The following is a 22,126-nucleotide window of genomic DNA, read 5'->3' as shown; positions in this document are numbered from 1 at the left end:
ACATTTTCACAGCCATAGATCATCACTCTTTATTATATAAATAGTTATCACTAAATTAACTATATTTAATGTTGTCTTAATGTACATTATTTAATTTCTTATTCTGTAAAAACAGATAGAAACTAGAAAAATATTAAAAATAATAAAAAATATAGTACAACTATAACAGTATTTACTATTTACATAGAAATGGAATGGAATAAAATAGGAATAGAATTGGCTAATAACAAAAATATTGTTGTACACTGTGTGCATTAATGTGATGCATATGACAATAAAAACAATAAAACCTTTGAACTTTGAATCTCTCTCACCCGATCGACACCTGCTAGCGTCCCTTGGAGTTCCCATGATGCCTCTGGCCGGCAGGTAGGACACCGTGCTTCGTAGTAATGATGAGTCAGGAACATCTTCCAACCTGCAGGAGTCAGAGCGACATCAAGGGAGATCAATGATGGAAACTCCCTGTGTGGGGGGATGCAATATAATCTGTGATCACAACTGTTCTTTACTAGAATCAGAATCAAATGTATTGCCATTTGTCATGTCAAATGATCATATAATCATTTAAAACATATACTCTGATTGCTTTTTACACTGTTCAATTGTATTTGTAGTGTTGTATGTGTTTAACAGAGACATATGTTAAGGATTTAATGTCAGGAGGGCAAAGGAAGTGTACAAGGGGGATATGCAAAGGGTTAAGGACTGGGAGGTGTTATGGTGCAATGGTGGGGATGTTTAGAGACTGTCCAAGAGAATTTAAGGGTGGGACCAGTTGGGGGGGTTAGGGTATTCTCTATATAGAGTGTGACTGCAAGCTGTGTTCTGGGTGAAAAGACAAACTTTGTCCATTAATCATTTATTAGTTTCTCTTAAGAATGTCCTCCACACCAGGAAGACATATGGACACAAACAATCCGAATGCTCTCTCACTCAGTTAACATACATGTATTTAATCAAAGGAAAAGCATTTCTACCTGAGAGGTCGTATCTCGCCGGTCCCATCCATCTCTTCCTCTCGCTGTCAGTTAGCACGTCGCCGTAGAAACCGTATCCAAGCAGCGAGACAGAGTACCGCGGAAGGTGTTTTGTGGTGAACCGAGCACACGTCCATCGGCTGAGAGTCTCCTACACACACACGCGCATTATTATATTAAAGGTCAACCATTATGCAAAATCCTCTTCTTCATGTCTCTTCTACATCAACATGTGTCCCCTCTTCTTCATGTCTCTTCTACATCAACATGTGTCCCCTCTTCTTCATGTCTCTTCTACATCAACATGTGTCCCCTCTTCTCCATGTCTCTTCTACATCAACATGTGTCCCCTCTTCTTCATCACTCTTCTACATCAACATGTGTCCCCTCTTCTTCATGTCTCTTCTACATCAACATGTGTCCCCTCTTCTTCATGTCTCTTCTACATCAACATGTGTCCCCTCTTCTTCATGTCTCTTCTACATCAACATGTGTCCCCTCTTCTCATGTCTCTTCTACATCAACATGTGTCCCCTCTTCTTCATGTCTCTTCTACATCAACATGTGTCCCTCTTCTTCATGTCTCTTCTACATCAACATGTGTCCCCTCTTCTTCATGTCTCTTCTACATCAACATGTGTCCCCTCTTCTTCATGTCTCTTCTACATCAACATGTGTCCCCTCTTCTTCATGTCTCTTCTACATCAACATGTGTCCCCTCTTCTTCATGTCTCTTCTACATCAACATGTGTCCCCTCTCCTCATGTCTCTTCTACATCAACATGTGTCCCCTCTTCTTCATGTCTCTTCTACATCAACATGTGTCCCCTCTTCTTCATGTCTCTTCTACATCAACATGTGTCCCCTCTTCTTCATCAACATGTGTCCCCTCTTCTCATGTCTTCTACATCAACATGTGTCCCCTCTTCTTCATGTCTCTTCTACATCAACATGTGTCCCCTCTTCTCCATGTCTCTTCTACATCAACATGTGTCCCCTCTTCTCCATGTCTCTTCTACATCAACATGTGTCCCCTCTTCTCCATGTCTCTTCTACATCAACATGTTGTCCCCTCTTCTCCATGTCTCTTCTACATCAACATGTGTCCCCTCTTCTTCATGTCTCTTCTACATCAACATGTTGTCCCCTCTTCTCCATGTCTCTTCTACATCAACATGTGTCCCCTCTTCTTCATGTCTCTTCTACATCAACATGTGTCCCCTCTTCTTCATGTCTCTTCTACATCAACATGTTGTCCCCTCTTCTTCAGTCTCTTCTACATCAACATGTGTCCCCTCTTCTTCATGTCTCTTCTACATCAACATGTGTCCCCTCTTCTTCATGTCTCTTCTACATCAACATGTGTCCCTCTTCTTATGTCTCTTCTACATCAACACGTGTCCCCTCTTCTTCATGTCTCTTCTACATCAACATGTGTCCCCTCTTCTTCATGTCTCTTCTACATCAACATGTGTCCCCTCTTCTTCATGTCTCCCCTCTTCTTCATGTCTCTTCTACATCAACATGTGTCCCCTCTTCTCCATGTCTCTTCTACATCAACATGTGTCCCCTCTTCTTCATGTCTCTTCTACATCAACATGTGTCCCCTCTTCTTCATGTCTCCCCTCTTCTTCATGTCTCTTCTACATCAACATGTGTCCCCTCTTCTCCATGTCTCTTCTACATCAACATGTGTCCCCTCTTCTTCATGTCTCTTCTACATCAACATGTGTCCCCTCTTCTCATGTCCCCCTCTTCTTCATGTCTCTTCTACATCAACATGTGTCCCCTCTTCTCCATGTCTCTTCTACATCACCATGTGTCCCCTCTTCTCCAGTCTCTTCTACATCAACATGTGTCCCCTCTTCTTCATGTCTCTTCTACATCAACATGTGTCCCCTCTTCTTCATGTCTCTTCTACATCAACATGTGTCCCCTCTTCTTCATGTCTCTTCTACATCAACATGTGTCCCCTCTTCTTCATGTCTCTTCTACATCAACATGTGTCCCCTCTTCTCATGTCTCTTCTACATCAACATGTGTCCCCTCTTCTCATGTCTCTTCTACATCAACATGTGTCCCCTCTTCTTCATGTCCTTCTACATCAACATGTGTCCCCTCTTCTTCCTCTTCTCATGTCTCTTCTACATCAACATGTGTCCCCTCTTCTTCATGTCTCTTCTACATCAACATGTGTCCCCTCTTCTTCATGTCTCTTCTACATCAACATGTGTCCCCTCTGTGGAAAGAGACTCTGAAAGTTTCAGGAACAAAGATTCTCTCTCTTTTTGTCACTTTTGTTTATGAGATTATTTAATTAACCCAATGTCCCCATCGTCTAAGATGACGTACTAAAACCCAATGAAATTAAGTTTATAATTTATTCAAGGCCTTAAAAAACAAGTTATTCTAAAAAAGGACAAAAGGAAACCAGCAGATGTTGGTATTTTCGATTAAAGGTTACGTAAACTATTTTTAGATAATCAAACGAGCTGATTTTCTTTTAATTGACTCATCATTGAAGCTCTTAAATTTGAGTTTTGCATGTTGACTGACAATATTTAAGAGACATTTATGAATCTAAAGCATGCGAATGTGCAATGTAAGCCACAAAGCAACCAAAAAGTGTCTTTATTTGTGTGATATTATCCATTATGGCTCATTTTATTTTCCCCTATAGGAGGAGCCTTTGGGCCTTTGACCCTCATCAGTCTTTAGTCCTGTATAAAACCTTGAAACGACCTGAAATGACTTTATGTTTTAGTTGATGTGTAGTGACTGACCCACGATGATGTGCAGCGCAGAGGTCACAGGGTCATTGCTGCCCACAGTGGCGAAGCAGATGCAGTCTGTCGAACCTGAAACACACACACATATGGTACAATGTTCAAGTGAGAAAGTAGCCTATATTTAAAGACAACGTTTTTTTAAATTGCACATTTAAAAAAAAACAACAACCTGGAAACTTTTTTTTTTTTACCCAGCAACAGAGAATCCTGCTCTTTTGATTGGCTGATCGCTGTCTCAAATGTCAAAGTTCATCCAGCATTCTGAATCGTAGCCTCTAATGCTGCGCTTCCATTACAGGTTAGGAACTGGGGTAGTTACTATAGTAACGCAGTGTAGGCGGAGCCCTAACGTCATCTTCAATGAGAGCCCCAGAAAAACAACACAGCCGTTAGCTCTTAGCCCTCAGAGCTCACAGCTCCTCATATCTGTTCAGAAACTAGACAAAAGTTAAACAAGTACAAACCACAGACTGCCTGTGTCATGGAGAATACAGTCGCTGGTTTATTTATGTCTGTATAGGCCGTTGTTGTGAGTGTGGACGGTCGGAGCATAACGTTAGCTTAGCCAAGCTACATTTAGAAAACAGGTATTTTAAAAGGGTTTTTCGCCTGCCTGTCTGCAGACTTGTCAAAGCATTAATTCATGGTTTTTACTAACCGGTATCAGTATGTTGTTACTTCGGCATCATTTTGAAACGTGTATTACAATTAAATCACGGTCAAATATGTTCATCTTGTTGTAGGCTCGGCACGCTTAAAGCGAGCTACCCGCTGCAGTGGAAACGCGCGTTTTGTCTGTCAGTTATACATCATGTAGACATTGTAGAGACAAGCCGAGAAAAAACAATGTGAGGCTTTAAGTTCTGCAGAGAACCATAATCAATGTGACTCTGTACATATACATATATATCATTACTATTATTATTACACACTATTATTATTATTTATTACATTACAGATTTTATTTTTATACTCCTGGAAATAATTACTGCACTTTACTCTTTATTCCTTTATCCCTTATTACTAAGTATGTATGCGTGTATTTTGTTGTCTTATGTTGTGATGTTTTTGTTTTGATGGCATCCTTGAAAGGGAGAAGCATTTATGTCATTGTACATGTATAATGACATTAAACTATTCTATTCTATTTCTCCCTATAATGAATGAGGTAAAGAGATTTAATTGATCAGAGTCTGTAATTCTTGAGATAACAGGCAATTATAATTATTTTAGAATAATTTCCTCACTGTTTCGGCCCTAATATACAGTCTCTTTATACTGTCACCTAGAAAAGCACTTAAATAGGCTCTGAAAATGTTTTTCTTTTCTTTTAATTGGCGTCTATGTGTTTGATTTTTCTTGTTTTTGTGGTTTCTAACAGCTTTACACTTTGTTAAGTTGGCAGCATGAGAAGTCAGACTTAGAGTGGGGAAAAGACGAGTCTCATGCAACAGTAAGGACAGTTTAAACTAAAGAAATGCAGAAACCCTGCTTACAATGAACCAAAAGTGAACCCGGAACAATCAGAATTGTAAACTGCCGACTACATTAAATCAACCTAGGAACCGTTTCAAGGGCTCATTGAGCTTTTCCAAGCAGCTTTTCAACCTTGCATTTTAAATCAACTAAAAGGTAAAACAACGTAATAAAGCAGTGTTTTTGATAATCAGTGTTTCTGACCTGCAGGAATGATGCCGATGCGCAGCGAGCTGGGGAGCAGGGATTCGTCGGCACAGTTTGGATCCACGCCGCCGTCGATCTGCGACCTCCAGATCAGCCCGTGGTTGATCTCGCTGAACATGCCGTCCCCCCGACACACACCACCCTGAGCCGAGGGTCCAAGGGAGATGTTAAAACAACAGAGACGGCAAAAGTACATACATCCTTTACTCGAGTAGAAGTACAGATACTCGTGTTTAAAAATACTCTGGTAAAAGTAGAAGTACTGACTAAACTTCTTTACTCAAGTAAAAGTAAAGAGGCTTTGAAATGTACTTCAGTAAAAAGTACCCATAACTAGCAGCTGTTTTAAAGAGTACCTGACCTCCCTTTATATTAATAGAACATGTCATTGTTAGCTAATGAATGTTTCCATGCTGAACAACGGCAAACATGACAACGTTTCCATTGGTCCCCTCTTCTTTGGAGAAGACCAGGAAATGATGGATACACGGATCGTGTTCAAATCAATAGGCACGCAATGACTCTAAAGAATAATGATCACGCATCAAAACACACATTCCGACTAAAGGAACCAGCTTGTTTGGAAAAATGAGAGAAGTAGAAAGTACAGGTATTTGTGATTCAAACATGTAAGAAGTAGAAAGTACAGGTATTGAGTTCAACATGTAAGAAGTAGATAAGTACAGGGATTTGTTGTTCAACATGTGAGAAGTCAGAAAGTACAGGATTTGAGTTCAACATGTAGAGTAGAAAGTACAGGTATTTGAGTTCAAAAATGTCAGAAGTAGGAAAGTACAGTGTAATTTGAGTTCAACATGTAAGAAGTAGAAAGTAGCAAGGTATTTGAGGTTCAACATGTAAGAAAGTAGGAAAGTACAGGTATTTGTGTTCAACAGGTAAGAAGTAGGTGAAAGGTCGTAAAGTACAGGTATTTGTGCTTCAAACCTGTAAAGAAAAGTAGAAAGGTACGAAGTACAGGTATTTGGGGTCCATGTAAGAGTAGACAGTAGTTCAACAGGTAAGAAGTAGAAAGTAGAAAGTACGGTATTTGGGGTTCAACATGGTAAGAAGTAGGAAAGTACCAGGTACTTGTGTCAACATGTAAGAAGTAGAAAGTACAGGTATTTGATTCAACATGTGAGAAGTCAAAAGTAAAAGTCGTCATGAAAAATCAGTAGTGGAGAAAAGTACTGCATACAAGAAGACACATGTCCTTAAGCACAGTAACTAAGTATTTGTACTCCACTCACTTCTTACAATTTAAAAATAATAATAACAAAAAACCACAGAAAAACAGTCATCTTTGGCTAAAAAGTGCGTTTGTTGCATGTTACAAAGGTTTTGAGTACCTGTATTTTGTTTAAAAATATACTTACTCGAGCTGATATAAAAAAGGAGAATGTTATATAATTTAATCTTTTTACATTTCTCTCATGCCTATCAGTAGTTGTACTGTCACTCAAAAGTGTAGAAAGTTGGCAGTATAAAAGAAGACAGCAGCAGGCGATTTGATTTCTGTGGTGCTTTCATTTCGGCGGTGTCTGTGCCATATTTTATAAGGAACTAAACTCTTAGGGCCCGTGTTCACATAGGATCTTATTTATATTGTTTCCAAAGGTTAATAACAAGGTAGATCATACATTGGTGTTACATTTGAACATGATTTACTTAAGATTTAGTTGAACTTTTTTCCACAAACACCTGATGCTGGAAGATCTTAGGTAGAAAGATAATGAGAATAAATATGGAACAAAATGTAAACCATGCCCTCTTAACTAAAGAGACGTCAGGTTTAAACTGAAATCACTTAAAATGAACACTACTTATAAGTTTGAATATGTTTTCATCTAAGTGCCTCCAGTTAAAAATGTCTATACTTTTTAGATAAGTGCTTGTGACTTCATTGTAGAGAAAGGAGGAAAAGCTTGTTTTTTGTCCCCATTAACATGTGCTCTATTGCCAGACAAACAATATCATAACAAAGACTAAACAAATTAATTTGAGGCAGCATATCGGCCGGGCGTAGACTGAATTTTGCTGCTGGTCGTGTTGTACTCTTATCGCCATATGCAGATCTTCTACCGCAGTCAAATTGAGCCGGGGAACCAATCTAGACAAAGTATGAGGGCAAGCATCCTCCATGTGTTGGTGGTGAAAAAAACAACGACAAACAAGTAGAAAATAGCACAAATAAAAGAGCAAAGGAGCGGCTATTGTCGTCACGATGTTTTTGTAAAAGAAACAGGAAATAAAAATAACTTGGGAGATTTTTCTGGATGAAACGCTAGGATGAATTTCTCCAAAATGCTTTTATTTTGTCGGTATTTCATGCTCTGCTTTGTGAAGGATCTGAACTCTCACCCATCAAACTTCTTCAGCTCCGCCTCCGTCCTCAGGTGGTCTCTTGCATAATTGGCGTGCTCCGTCACTGTGACAACACACACAGACAGGAAGTGAGTTAGATACTTGATCACTAACACAGGAAGCTCAGAGACAGGAAGTGAGTTAGATACTTGATCACTAACACAGGAAGCTCAGAGACAGGAAGTGAGTTAGATACTTGATCACTAACACAGGAAGCTCAGAGACAGGAAGTGAGTTAGATACTTGATCACTAACACAGGAAGCTCAGAGGACAGGAGTGAGTTAGATACTTGATCACTAACACAGGAAGCTCAGAGACAGGAAGTGAGTAGATACTTGATCACTAACACAGGAAGCTCAGAGACAGGAAGTGAGTTAGATACTTGATCACTAACACAGAAAGCTCAGAGACAGGAAGTGAGTTAGATACTTGATCACTAACACAGGAAGCTCAGAGACAGGAAGTGAGTTAGATACTTGATCACTAACACAGGAAGCTCAGAGACAGGAAGTGAGTTAGATACTTGATCACTAACACAGGAAGCTCAGAGACAGGAAGTGAGTTAGATACTTGATCACTAACACAGGAAGCTCAAAGACAGGAAGTGAGTTAGATACTTGATCACTAACACAGGAAGCTCAGAGACAGGAAGTGAGTTAGATACTTGATCACTAACACAGGAAGCTCAGAGACAGGAAGTGAGTTAGATACTTGATCACTAACACAGGAAGCTCAAAGACAGGAAGTGAGTTAGATACTTGATCACTAACACAGGAAGCTCAGAGACAGGAAGTGAGTTAGATACTTGATCACTAACACAGGAAGCTCAGAGACAGGAAGTGAGTTAGATACTTGATCACTAACACAGGAAGCTCAGAGACAGGATGATGCGTACCGATAACTTGCGTGGTGACGCCGGCCAGGGCGAACAGCGGGGCGACCTTCTGCTCGTAGATATGTTTCCCGTGTTGCTTCCCGCTGTACGGGTTGATGTAGACCAGCAGCTGTTTGGGTCTGCTGGCTGCAACAACAATCAATCAATCAATAACTTTATTAATCCCGTCACGGGGCAATTGGTATGAGCAGTTGATGGTCATGTACACAGGCAGGAAGAAGAAAGCACACAGAAGCATTCCAATTTACACGATAAATAGTTCATAGCATCACAATAAATAAGTCAATAAATAATCAAGTTAAAAAACCTATCAAGAACTTGAATGATTTTGACAAAGCGATTTGTCTTAAGAGCAGGTCGAGCATATCTACGCCCGCATGGCAACAGATGAAATTCATCAACACAGAAGTTACAGGAAGTGTTTGGCAACAATAGCGAGAGCTAGAGGCTGTACATATATTTAACATGTTCATACAATTGCCTCAACTATTTACTGTGATATCTTCTCTCAATAGTTACTTTATTTTTGCTGTATTATTATTTTAATTAGTATTGTATATTATCTTCATTTTGACCTTGTGTTGCTGCTTTTCCCAAGGGGATAAATAAAGTTCCATCTTATCTTAAAGGTCCCCTATATACTGTTTTTCATCAATATATCACAGGTCTCAGATATATACAGCAGCCTGTCTCTGATTGGCTGAAAACACCAAACAGATCATTGCCGGCATTACCCATAATCCCCTCTGTTTCAGCTCTGTTTCCAAAGTGATGATTCTCTGTCTGTTGACTTAGATGAAATAAGGAGCCCCTCCCCACGCCCCTCTGAGAGACATTTGGTTACAAAGAACTCAATGGTGCTCTAGGAGGAGATTCAGGTGATAAGAGGGGGGGGGGGGGGGGGGTTACCTTGGTTGCTGATTGGCTAATGGTTACACAAGACAAGACATCATTATGACATCATAAAGTGGGCAAAATCTGATCAGCTCATTTTCAGAGAGGTTTTTATAGAACTGGATCAAAAAGAGAGAGAATCTTTGTTCCTGAAACTTTCAGAGTCTCTTTCCACAGAGGGGACACATGTTGATGTAGAAGAGACATGAAGAAGAGGGGACATGTTGATGTAGAAGAGACATGAAGAAGAGGGGACACATGTTGATGTAGAAGAGACATGAGGAAGAGGGGACACATGTTGATGTAGAAGAGACATGAAGAAGAGGGGACACATGTTGATGTAGAAGAGACATGAAGAAGAGGGACACATGTTGATGTAGAAGACATGAAGAAGAGGGGACACATGTTGATGTAGAGAGACATGAAGAAGAGGGGACACATGTTGATGTAGAAGAGACATGAAGAAGAGGGACACATGTTGATGTAGAAGAGACATGAAGAAGAGGGACACATGTTGATGTAGAGGAGACATGAAGAAGAAGGGACACATGTTGATGTAGAGGAGACATGAAGAAGTGGGACACATGTTGATGTAGAGAGACATGAAGAAGAGGGGACACATGTTGATGTAGAAGAGACTGAAGAAGAGGGGACACATGTTGATGTAGGAGACATGAAGAAGAGGGGACACATGTGATGTAGAAAGACATGAAGAAGAGGGGACACATGTTGATGTAGAGGAGACATGAAGAAGTGGGGACACATGTTGATGTCGAAGAACATGAAGAAGAGGGGACACATGTTGATGTAGAAGAACATGAAGAAGAAGGGACACATGTTGATGTAGAAGAGACATGAAGAAGAGGGGACACATGTTGATGTAGAAGAGACATGAAGAAAGGGACACATGTTGATGTAAAGAGAATGAAGAAGAGGGGACACATGTTGATGTAGAAGAGACATGAAGAAGAGGGGACACATGTTGATGTAGAAGAGACATGAAGAAGAGGGGACACATGTTGATGTAGAGGGGACATGAAGAAGTGGGGACACATGTTGATGTAGAAGAGACATGAAGAAGAGGGGACACATGTTGATGTAGAAGAGACATGGAGAAGAGGGGACACATGTTGATGTAGAAGAGACATGAAGAAGAGGGGACACATGTTGATGTAAGAGACATGAAGAGTGGGACACATGTTGATGGAGAAGAGACATGAAGAAGAGGGACACATTTGATGTAGAAGACAGAAGAAGAGGGACACATGTTGCTGTAGAGAGACATGAAGAAGAGGACACATGTTGATGTAGGGACATGAAGAAGTGGGACACATGTTGATGTAGAAGAGACATGAAGAAGAGGGGACACATGTTGATGTAGAAGAGACATGGAGAAGAGGGGACACATGTTGATGTAGAAGAGACATGAAGAAGAGGGGACACATGTTGATGTAGAGAGACATGAAGAAGGGGACACATGTTGATGGAGAAGAGACATTAGAAGAGGGGACACATGTTGATGTAGAGACATGAAGAAGAGGAGACACATGTTGATGTAGAAAAGACATGAAGAAGAGGGGACACATGTTGCTGTAGAGGAGACATGAAGAAGTGGGGACACATGTTGATGTAGAAGAGACATGAAGAAGAGGGGACACATGTTGATGTAGAAGAGACATGAAGAAGAGAGGACACATGTTGATGTAGAAGAGACATGAAGAAGAGGGGACACATGTTGATGTAGAAGAGGGGACACATGTTAATGTAGAGAGACATGAAGAAGAGGGGACACATGTTGATGTAGAAGAGACATGAAGAAGAGGGACACATGTTGATGTAGAAGAGACATGAAGAAGAGGGACACATGTTGATGAAGAAGAGACATGAAGAAGAGGGGACACATGTTGATGTAGAAGAGACATGAAGAAGAGGGGACACATGGTGATGTAGAAGAGACATGAAGAAGAGGGGACACATGTTGATGTCGAAGAGACATGAAGAAGAGGGGACACATGTTGATGTAGAAGAGACATGAAAGAGGGGACACATGTTGATGTAGAAGAGACATGAAGAAGAGGGGACACGTGTTGATGTAGAGAGACATGGAGAAGAGGGGACACGTGTTGATGTAGAAGAGACATGAAGAAGAGGGGACACATGTTGATGTAGAAGAGACATGAAGAAGAGGGGACACATGTTGATGTAAGAGACATGAGAAGAGGGGACACATGTTGATGTAGAAGAGACATGAAGAAGAGGGGACACATGTTGATGTAGAGGAGACATGAAGAAGATGGGGACACATGTTGATGTAGAAAGACATGTAAGAAGGGACACATGTTGATGTAGAAGGACTGAAGAAGAGGGACACATGTTGATGTAGAAGAGACAGACATGGAAAGAGGGGCACATGTTGATGTAGAAGAGACATGAAAAGAGGGACACTGTTGATGTAGAAGAGACATGAAAAGGGGACACATGTTGATGTAGAAGAGACATGAAGAAGAGGGGACACATGTTGATGTAGAAGAGACATGAAGAAGAGGGGACACATGTTGATGTAGAAGGACATGAAGAAGAGGGGACACATGTTGATGTCGAAGAGACATGAAGAAGAGGGGACACATGTTGATGTAGAGAGACATGAAGAAGAGGGGACACATGTTGATGTAGAAGAGACATGAAGAAGAGGGGGACACATGTTGATGTAGAAGAGACATGAAGAAGAGGGACACATGTTGATTGTAGTAAGAGACATGAAGAAGAGGGGACACATGTTGATGTAGAAGAGACATGGAGAAGAGGGGACACATGTTGATGTAGAAGAGACATGAAGAAGAGGGACACATGTTGATGTAGAAGAGACATGGAGAAGAGGGGACACATGTTGATGTAGAAGAGACATGAGAAGAGGGGACACATGTTGATGTAGAAGAGACATGAAAAGAGTGGACACATGTTGATGTAGAAGAGACATGAAGAAGAGGGACACATGTTGATGTAGAAGAGACATGAGAAGAGGGACACATGTTGATGTAGAAGAGACATGAAGAAGAGGGGACACATGTTGATGTAGAAGAGACATAAGAAGAGGGGACACATTTGATGTAGAAGAGACATGAAGAAGAGGGACACATGTTGATGTAGAAGAGACATGAAGAAGAGGGGACACATGTTGATGTAGAAGAGACATGGAGAAGAGGGGACACATGTTGATGTAGAAGAGACATGAAGAAGAGGGGACACATGTTGATGTAGAAGAGACATGGAGAAGAGGGACACAGTTGATGTGAAGAGACATGAAGAAGAGGGGACACATGTTGATGTAGAAGAGACATGGAGAAGAGGGGACACATGTTGATGTAAAGAGACATGAAGAAGAGGGGATCATGTTGATGTGAAGAGACTGAAGAAGGGGACACATGTTGATGAGAAGAGACATGAAGAAGAGGGGACACATGTTGATGTAGAAGAGACATGAAAAGGGGACACATGTTGATGTAGAAGAGACATGGAGAAGGGGGACACATGTTGATGTAGAAGAGACTGAAGAAGAGGGGACACATGTTGATGTAGAAGAGACATGAAGAAGAGGGGACACATGTTGATGTAGAGGAGACATGGAGAAGAGGATTTGCACAATAGGTGACCTTTAAACAATAAGAACAATAACTATCAATACGCACTGATAGCTGCCAGTGCTCTTGATGCTGGTGACCCAGCGTTGACACAGCCGCTGCCTCCGGACACGTGAAGGACACTTCAGCACACCGCCAGCGATGCTGTGAACACCTCTCCACGTACAGCACTGAAACACAACAGACACAAAGTCAATTATTGGATATTTAATCACTTTTTCAGTGTTGTTCCAGAGGTGTTCACTTTATTAAACCGGCTGTGTCGCTGCTACTTATGACACATGCATGTGCCTCATGAGGGGTTTCAATTGCAATTAATATCGTTTTTGTTTTAGCTATTCAACTAGTTAGTACATATTTCCAACGCAACAGTAGAAGGTAAGAAAATCAGACTCGGACGTGCTTACAAGCGTTTTAATGTGGAAAAGGCTGTGTAGGCTTACCATTTGTTACACCTGCAATTGCAAAATAAGCTACTGTGGAACGTCATGAAAACACTTGGACCAAATAACTTAATCGGACACTTAAAAGAGTACTTTGTTTGAGGGTGTCTTGTTGTAGTTTTGGAGAAAACGTAAGTTATTTAATAGTCAATATTTTATTATTTACTCGCAATTTTATTTACATTTTTTTAATGTTTCCATGTCAACTATAGTATGTAAGAAAATCGGACTAAAGAATTGCAATCAAGTCATATTGTGTTTCTAAGTATTTTCCAGAGGTGTTTACATGTAAGTGGGTCTGATGATGATACGTGTGTGTGTGTGTGTTAAATGTGTATCCAGGTGTGTGTACATGTGTGTTTACCGGTGAAGGCCTGCCTGCAGTCCTTTCCTTCTCTCTCATTGATTTTCTTCCAGCTGCCATCGTCTTTGCAGCCGTTCTCCTCCTCTTCCTCTCTGACGGAGATGATCTCTGACACAGAAACACTGTGACACACACCTGAACACACAAACACACTTTGTTAGCCTTAGGATACAGATCCAGGATGCATCAGATATTTCGGAGCCTCTTTGCAGCACATGAACGCACCACACGTTTCACGGTTTGCATTGTTTTAAAGGTCCCATGTCATGGCCATTTCCACTGATCATAATCCATTGTTGAGGTCTACTAGAATAGATTTACATTGTTCAATGTTCCAACATCACATTGGTTTCTCACAGCATCTCTGTATAGTATGTGTATTCACTCTCTGTCCTAAACGGCTTGTTTTACTCCCTACAGGGTGTACTTTGAGGGTGTGTGACTCTGCAGACCGCTTACATGCAGAAAAACCTTCATAACACAAGGGGACGGGTGATAACCGGAAAAGCATGACATGGGACCTTTAAGAAATGAACTGAAACCAAGAAAGTTAAACAGGTCATAATATTTTATTTTATAATATTGTTGTAAAAAAACATTTTATTTACACAACATTTTTTTTTTATTTTAGTTACTCGCCCCAAAAACAAGATTTTATTTTGTGTAATAAAATACTGCAGGATTATCCCTGTAACGACTTAAAACAGCTTTCTACTGACAGCAAATTGAATATCTTAATTATCTTAAGTTCACTCACTTTGCAACTAAATCAATCTGTTGACTAAATGAAACGTCTATTAAGCAAATGATTGATAGATAAATCAATATTGGAAATAACTGATCGGTGCAGCACAGTTAATCCAACGAATGGTTGATGGAAATAAATCAATCAAATACAACGAAGTGTAGTTAGTTTTTTTGACCGCCAGATGAAAAGAAAACTGTTAAAAAAATCAGATAAGTGGTGGAGCTATGCTAAGCTAGGCTAACAACGCCACTGCAGATTTACCACACAGACATGACATCTATATCCATCTGAACAGCACACTCACAAAGAAAGAGAAAAATACCAAAACATTGAACCATTCCTAGAAGGAATATCGATAAATTAGGATTTATTTCTGAAGAAGCCGCACATGAATCTACAAACTACAGCAGAGGAACTACAACTATGAAGGCAAACTACAGGCAGTGACCCAGGAGCAGCGAAGAGGACGGCATGTTTCTGCTGGATGTTGATGGACACTTCTGTAAAAGCATTATTCCAACATTATTCCAAAATGTAGACAAACTATTCTGAAATCAAGACAAAAGTACTAAAAGGGTCAATTTGTTCAGGTGTATATCAGTATGTAGTGTCTCTACTTTAAAGAGTCCTCTCCTGCTGATGTTCAGGTGTATATCAGTATGTAGTGTCTCTACTTTAAAGAGTCCTCTCCTGCTGATGTTTAGGTGTATATCAGTATGTAGTGTCTCTACTTTAAAGAGTCCTCTCCTGCTGATGTTCAGGTGTATATCAGTATGTGGTGTCTCTACTTTAAAGAGTCCTCTCCTGCTGATGTTCAGGTGTATATCAGTATGTAGTGTCTCTACTTTAAAGAGTCCTCTCCTGCTGATGTTCAGGTGTATATCAGTATGTAGTGTCTCTACTTTAAAGAGTCCTCTCCTGCTGATGTTCAGGTGTATATCAGTATGTAGTGTCTCTACTTTAAAGAGTCCTCTCCTGCTGGTGTTCAGGTGTATATCAGTATGTAGCATCTCTACTTTAAGAGTCCTCTCCTGCTGATGTTCAGGTGTATATCAGTATGTAGTGTCTCTACTTTAAAGAGTCCTCTCCTGCTGATGTTCAGGTGTATATCAGTATGTAGTGTCTCTACTTTAAAGAGTCCTCTCCTGCTGATGTTCAGGTGTATATCAGTATGTAGCATCTCTACTTTAAAGAGTCCTCTCCTGCTGATGTTCAGGTGTATATCAGTAGGTAGTGTCTCTACTTTAAAGAGTCCTCTCCTGCTGATGTTCAGGTGTATATCAGTATGTAGTGTCTCTACTTTAAAGAGTCCTCTCCTGCTGATGTTCAGGTGTATATCAGTATGTGGTGTCTTTACTTTAAAGAGTCCTCTCCTGCTGATGTGCAGGTGTATATCAGTATGTAGTGTCTCTACTTTAAAGAGTCCTCTCCTGCTGATGTTCAGGTGTATATCAGTATGTAGCATCTCTACTTTAAAGAGTCCTCTCCTGCTGATGTTCAGGTGTATATCAGTATGTAGTGTCTCTACTTTAAAGAGTCCTCTCCTGCTGATGTTCAGGTGTATATCAGTATGTAGTGTCTCTACTTTAAAGAGTCCTCTCCTGCTGATGTTTAGGTGTATATCAGTATGTAGTGTCTCTACTTTAAAGAGTCCTCTCCTGCTGATGTTCAGGTGTATATCAGTATGTGGTGTCTCTACTTTAAAGAGTCCTCTCCTGCTGATGTTCAGGTGTATATCAGCATGTAGTGTCTCTACTTTAAAGAGTCCCTCTCCTGCTGATGTTCAGGTGTATATCAGTATGTAGTGTCTCTACTTTAAAGAGTCCTCTCCTGCTGATGTTCAGGTGTATATCAGTATGTAGTGTCTCTACTTTAAAGAGTCCTCTCCTGCTGGTGTTCAGGTGTATATCAGTATGTAGCATCTCTACTTTAAAGAGTCCTCTCCTGCTGATGTTCAGGTGTATATCAGTATGTAGTGTCTCTACTTTAAAGAGTCCTCTCCTGCTGATGTTCAGGTGTATATCAGTATGTATGTCTACGTCTCATACTTTAAAGAGTCCCTCTCCTGCTGATGTTCAGGTGTATATCAGTATGTAGCATCTCTACTTTAAAGAGTCCTCTCCTGCTGATGTTCAGGTGTATATCAGTATGTAGTATCTCTACTTTAAAGAGTCCTCTCCTGCTGATGTTCAGGTGTATATCAGTATGTAGTGTCTCTACTTAAAGAGTCCTCTCCTGCTGATGGTGCAGGTGTATATCAGTATGTGGTGTCTTTACTTTAAAGAGTCCGCTCCTGCTGATGTGCAGGTGTATATCAAGTAATGTATGTGTCTCTACTTTAAAGAGTCCTCGTCCTGCTGATGTTCAGGTGTTATACAGTATGTAGGCATCTCTACTTTAAAGAGTCCTCTCCTGCTTGAGGTTCAGGTGTATATCAGTAATGTAGTGGCTCTACTTTAAAGAGTCCTCTCCTCATGCTGATGTTCAGGTGTAATATCATATGTATGTCTCCTACTTAAAGAGTCCTCTCCTGCGGTATGTTCAGGTGCATATCAGTATGTAGTGTCTCTACTTTAAAGAGTCCTCTCCTGGCTTGATGTTCAGGTGTATATCAGTAATGGAGTGTCTCTACTTTAAAGAGTTCCTCTCCTGCTGATGTTCAGGTGTAATATCAAGTTATGGGTAGTGTCTCTAACTTTAGAGTCCTCTCCTGCTGATGTTCAGGGGTAATAATCAGTAAATGTAGTTTGTCTCTACTTTAAAGAGTCCTCTCCTGCTGCTGTTCAGGTGTATATCAGTATGTAGTGTCTGCTACTTTAAAGAGTCCTCTCCTGCTGATGTTCAGGTGGTATACAGTATGTAGTGTCTCTACTTTAAAGAGTCCTCTCCTGCTGATGTTCAGGTGTATATCAGTAGTATGTAGTGTCTCTACTTTAAAGAGTCCTCTCCTGCTGATGTTCAGGTGTATATCAGTATGTAGTGTCTCTACTTTAAAGAGTCCTCTCCTGCTGATGTTCAGGTGTATATCAGTATGTAGTGTCTCTACTTTAAAGAGTCCTCTCCTGCTGATGTTCAGGTGTATATCAGTATGTAGTGTCTCTACTTTAAAGAGTCCCTCCTGCTGATGTTCAGGTGTATATCAGTATGTAGTGTCTCTACTTTAAAGAGTCCTCTCCTGCTGTGTCAGGTGTATATCAGTATGTAGTGTCTCTACTTTAAAGAGTCCTCTCCTGCTGATGTGTCATCGTGTATATGTATATCAGTATGTAGTGTCTCTACTTTAAAGAGTCCTCTCCTGCTGATGTTCAGGTGTATATCAGTATGTAGTGTCTCTACTTTAAAGAGTCCTCTCCTGCTGATGTTCAGGTGTATATCAGTATGTAGTGTCTCTACTTTTAAGAGTCCTCTCCTGCTGATGTTCAGGTGTATATCAGTATGTAGTGTCTCTACTTTAAAGAGTCCTCTCCTGCTGATGTTCAGGTGTATATCAGTATGTAGTGTCTCTACTTTAAAGAGTCCTCTCCTGCTGATGTTCAGGTGTATATCAGTATGTAGTGTCTCTACTTTAAGAGTTCCTCTCCTGCTGATGTTCAGGTGTATGTCAGTATGTAGTGTCTCTACTTTAAAGAGTCCTCTCCTGCTGATGTTCAGGTGTATATCAGTATGTAGTGTCTCTACTTTAAAGAGTCCTCTCCTGCTGATGTTCAGGTGTATATCAGTATGTAGTGTCTCTACTTTAAAGAGTTCCTCTCCTGCTGATGTTCAGGTGTATATCAGTATGTAGTGTCTCTACTTTAAAGAGTCCTCTCCTGCTGATGTTCAGGTGTATATCAGTATGTAGTGTATCTACTTAAAGAGTTCCTCTCCTGCTGATGTTCAGGTGTATATCAGTATGTAGTGTCTCTACTTTAAAGAGTCCTCTCCTGCTGATGTTCAGGTGTATATCAGTATGTAGTGTCTCTACTTTAAAGAGTCCTCTCCTGCTGATGTTCAGGTGTATATCAGTATGTATTGTCTCTACTTTAAAGAGTCCTCTCCTGCTGATGTTCAGGTGTATATCAGTATGTAGTTGTCTCTACTTTAAAGAGTCCTCTCCTGCTGATGTTCAGGTGTATATCAGTATGTAGTGTCTCTACTTTACAGAGTTCCTCTCCTGCTGATGTTCAGGTGTATATCAGTATGTAGTGTCTCTACTTTAAAGAGTCCTCTCCTGCTGATGTTCAGGTGTATATCAGTATGTAGTGTCTCTACTTTAAAGAGTCCTCTCCTGCTGATGTTCAGGTGTATATTCAGTATGTAGTGTCTCTACTTTAAAGAGTCCTCTCCTGCTGATGTTCAGGTGTATATCAGTATGTAGTGTCTCTACTTTAAAGAGTTCCTCTCCTGCTGATGTTCAGGTGTATGTCAGTATGTAGTGTCTCTACTTTAAGAGTCCTCTCCTGCTGATGTTCAGGTGTATATCAGTATGTAGTGTCTCTACTTTAAAGAGTCCTCTCCTGCTGATGTTCAGGTGTATATCAGTATGCTAGTGTCTCTACTTTAAAGAGTCCTCTCCTGCTGATGTTCAGGATGTATATCAGTATGTAGTGTCTCTACTTAAAGAGTCCTCTCCTGCTGATGTTCAGGTGTATATCAGTATGCTAGTGTCTCTACTTTAAGAGTCCTCTCCTGCTGATGTTCAGGTGTATATCAGTATGTAGTGTCTCTACTTAAAGAGTCCTCTCCTGCTGATGTTCAGGTGTATATCAGTATGCAGTGTCTCTACTTTAAAGAGTCCTCTCCTGCTGATGTGTCAGGTTATTCAGTAGGCATGTCTCTACATAAAGAGTCCTCCTGCTTGTTCAGATGGTATATCAGTATGTAGTGTCTCTACTTTAAAGAGTCCTCTCTCTGCTGATGTTCAGGTGTATATCAGTATGTAGTGTCTCTACTTTAAAGAGTCCTCTCTGCTGATGTTCCAGGTGTATATCAGATGTAGTGTCTCTACATGTCTCCATGCTTTAATGTACAAAAAGCTCTTTATTTTTCTCATACTGCCTGTTTCTCACCCTCTGTCTGAAACCAGAGCCCAGTGTACTCTGATTGGTTAGCTGGCCGGCTCTGTTGTGATTGGTCAACCGCTTAGAGATGTTGCGCCCCTCTGGAGGGAACATAGGGATTTTAGCCTTTGCAGACCATTTACATGCACCAAAAAGTAAACACTACAGGAAAGGGAAACCTCTAAAAAGCATAATAGAGCCTCTTAAAATAAACCAAATCATGTTTAAAAGCAGTTTTTGTGTATTAATTTGCATCATTTTGGAAAGATAACTGCATGCAACAGAGTCCATAGTTCATCCATCAAACACAGAAACATGTGTTGTTTTTTTAACAGACACCACAATCTAATCTAAACCCGCACTCACACACAGGAAGAGGTGGCCCATTGCATTGTGGGAGCAACATCTCCTACCTGAGGCTTGACGACGAGGGAACGAAGGAACACAAAACCCTGCAGGAGAACCACAGAGTTACAAACACCCCCCAGAGTGGGTTCCCCCGGAGAACCGCAGCCAGTAACCTAGTTGCACATTTACTCAAGAACTTGTACTTTATGTGAGTATTTCCATTTAATGCTACTTTATTCTTCTACTTCATTACATGTATGTTACAGCGTTAGTCAAATTAGGATTTTGCTCAGATGTCTTAACGTTGAACCAGTGGACCAACTGTTTGAGGTTCAAAAAGGTAATAATATACAACATATTTCCAAAAAGGTAAGAAAGAAAGGACATTATTTGTGTAACAGAACTGTGTTTGTTTACAACATTTAACAGCAACAATAATAATAATAATATAACATTTTCATTTATGTTGTGGAGGTCATTTTTCTGCAGAATGACCACTTTTACTTTAAGATGGATAATACGCCTGTTTTTTCACACAAGTGAGATTTTGAATGCGGGACATTTACTTGTAATGGAATATTTAAACCTGTATGCATCGTTACTTTTTCTTAAAAAAGGCATTATTCTGCTCAATATCAGGCATATATATTTAGTCCTAGCCAATAGGAGCGTGAGTGTTCCATAGTGATGTCACTTTGTTCAAGAAGGAGGAGCATACAAAAGTCCCTCAAATGTGTCCTTAACTAGAGCTCTGCTTCCATCCCGGCAGTAAGGAATAAGAGTTGTAATTTTTAGGAAATTAAAACAAAATGGTGCTGCATTTAGAATACTGTAAACATGCATGTGGTTTGGTGTTTTGTTTCCACCACCTGCAGCCTCACTGTGACCTCCACATATTGTGTGTCACACTGTGTGTTACGTAACCGGATATATCATGTCTCACTTACTGTTACAGCCTGGAGTACATCTTGGTGTTTCCAGTGCGTTGATGTGTGTGTTATCTCCATATAAATGAATTTGTCGCTTTAGTTTCTCACCCCAACACACATCATTTTACAAGTCATTTTGGAGATTTGGAACATTTACTTTCACCGTATAGCCTACTATGTTTTTAGTGAATAGAACTTGAACGCATCATAATGTAACTCAATGCTTACTCACTGTAGTTATGTAATGTTTACATTTTATTTTACACTATTGTATTTGGATTAGTATTGTATCTAATTTTACTCCATATGACTAGGATTTCATATATATTTTTGTTGTATTTTAAGTTATTTTTACTCCATTTTATTTCATTTAAGTGTACTCTATTTGATTTGTTTTTTATTTTACTCGATTTTTATTTGTATTTGTTATTGTATTTTATTTGTTTTTACTATACTCAATTGTATTTGTATTTCATATTCTATCGTGTAACTTATTGTCACAGCCTCTGGGTGTTTTCAGAGCATTAATGTGTGTGTTGTCTGCAGGTTTTAACACAGGCTGTGTGTACCCTCTGTTTGTCCTTTGTTTATCACACAGGATGCCTCGGTGTGTTAAAGGCCAACAGACACACAGATAAAAGAGGCAATGATGCACACATAAACAGACACATCATTCGGGTCTTACTGGGTCTGAACGGGTGGTAAACCGGACTGGAAGTCCGTCTCTTCCAGGTGAGCAGGGACCGACTCAAGCTCACATCGTACGCCGAGTTTCTGACGCGCAGCTCGGATACAAGCAGCAGTCTACTCGGCCTCTCCATCTGTGGTTCTGCTCCTGGTCCTTCAGCCGGCTGAGGAGGCAGCAGCAGCCCGGGAACGGTTACCTCTGTCTGGGCATGTTCTCTCTGCGTGTCCGGAGGGGCTCCAAACCCCGAAAACAAGGATCACAGCGCCGCGGTGTTATAATGTAGCGGACCTGTGTGCTCGGGATGTTTTTTTCTGACAGATAGC

At 40.4% G+C, this 22,126-nt stretch overlaps 1 pseudogene; it reads right to left on the bottom strand.

Annotated features, from left to right (window-relative positions):
* Positions 1 to 22,126, bottom strand: part of LOC117561207 — a 22,519-nt pseudogene extending 393 nt beyond the window's left edge.

This window comes from Gymnodraco acuticeps, unplaced genomic scaffold (assembly GCF_902827175.1).
Source record: "Gymnodraco acuticeps unplaced genomic scaffold, fGymAcu1.1, whole genome shotgun sequence".
Lineage (NCBI taxonomy): Eukaryota > Metazoa > Chordata > Actinopteri > Perciformes > Bathydraconidae > Gymnodraco > Gymnodraco acuticeps.
The sequence above is the reverse complement of the archived record's forward strand: the minus strand, read 5'-3'. Positions and strand labels throughout refer to the sequence as shown.